Consider the following 1,568-nt stretch of genomic DNA (forward strand, 5'->3'; position numbering starts at 1 on the left):
GGGAGGGAAGGGGGGAAGGGAAAAGAATGAGTGAGGACATGAGTGAAGGAGGTTCTGAAAAGAGATGACAAACATGCCTGAAAGAAGGAAGCAAACAACAGACAGAAGAAATAAATTTCAAAACATGGAAAATAAATCCTTAAAATAGCGGGAGAATGGACCAGCTTGAGAATGATTCTTTTAGAACGGTATTTTTTTTAAGTAACGTTTCTTCTTACAAAAATCATAGTCATTCCTTGGAAAGCATGTAGCACACACAGAAAACCATAGCAAAGCAATAAAAATCAATTACAGCACACCCTAGAAAGAACAATATTTTAATACTTTTGGATATTTCTTTCTAGTTCTTCTTATATTCCTTTCTTTTTATAAAATGAGGACATATTCTTAAAAATAATTTTAGACCCTATGTTTTCATTCAATATTATGTTGTAAGCATTTTCCCATGTAAAATAGTATTTGAAGACATGATTTTTTTTTTTTTAGCTATCCTAGCAGTTAACAAAATCACATCCCATGGGGCAAACATTGACCACCACCTGTTTTCATACAGCCCATGAGCTAAGTATGATTCTGACATCTTTAAATGGTTTTCAAAAAATAAAAATAATATTTTATGACACTTTAAGATTAAATTCATATTTCAGTGTCCATAAATGAAGTTTTACTGGATGACAACCACCCCTATTTTTTTATTACCTATTGTCTGTGGCTGCTTTCAAGATACAAGGGCAGCTCTTTTCTGGCTGGAACCATGGAGGGTGCCAAAGAGAAGAAAAACAAGGTTCTTGCTGTGCCAGAAACCCTTAAGAAAAAGCAAATAAATTTTGTGTAGCTGAAGATCAAACGCCTGAGAAAGAAGTTTGCCCAAAAGATGCTTCGAAAGGCAAGGAGGAAGCTAATCTATGAAAAAGCTAAGCATTATCACAAGGGATACAGGCAGATGCACAGAACTGAGATTCGAATGGCTAGGATGGCAACAAAAGCAGGCAACTTTTATGTAGCTGCAGAGCCCAAATTGGCATTTGTCATCAGGATCTGAGGTATCAATAGTGTGAGCCCAAAGGCCTGAAAGGTGTTGCAACTCCTTCGCCTTCACCAGACTTCAATGGAACCTTTGTTAAGCTCAACAAGGCTTCAATTAACATGCTGAGGACTGTAGAACTATATATTGCACGGGGTACCCAAACCTGAAGTCAGTAAATGAAATAATCTACAAGCGTGGTTATGGCAAAATCAATAAGAAACGAATTGCGTTGACAGATAATGATTTGATTGCTCGATCTCTTGGTAAATATGGCATCATCTACATGGAGGATCTGATTCATGAGATCTATACTGTTGGGAAATGCTTCAAAGAAGCAAATAATTTCCTATGGCTCTTCAAGTTATCATCTCCATGTGGTGGAATGAAGAAAAAGACAACCCATTTTGTAGAAGGTGGAGATGCTGGCAACAGGGAGGACCAGATCAACAGGCTTACTAGAAGAATGAACTAAGGTGTCTACCATGATTATTTTTGTAATCTGGTCAGTTAATAAACAGTGACTGCTTTCAAAAAAAAAAAA

At 36.6% G+C, this 1,568-nt stretch overlaps 1 pseudogene; it reads left to right on the forward strand.

Moving 5' to 3' along the window:
- Nucleotides 1–754: 754 nt before the first annotated feature.
- Nucleotides 755–1,568, forward strand: LOC105881014 (large ribosomal subunit protein uL30 pseudogene; annotated as a pseudogene).

The sequence above is a fragment of the Microcebus murinus genome, chromosome X (assembly GCF_040939455.1).
Source record: "Microcebus murinus isolate Inina chromosome X, M.murinus_Inina_mat1.0, whole genome shotgun sequence".
In the NCBI taxonomy this organism is placed as follows: Eukaryota; Metazoa; Chordata; class Mammalia; order Primates; family Cheirogaleidae; genus Microcebus; species Microcebus murinus.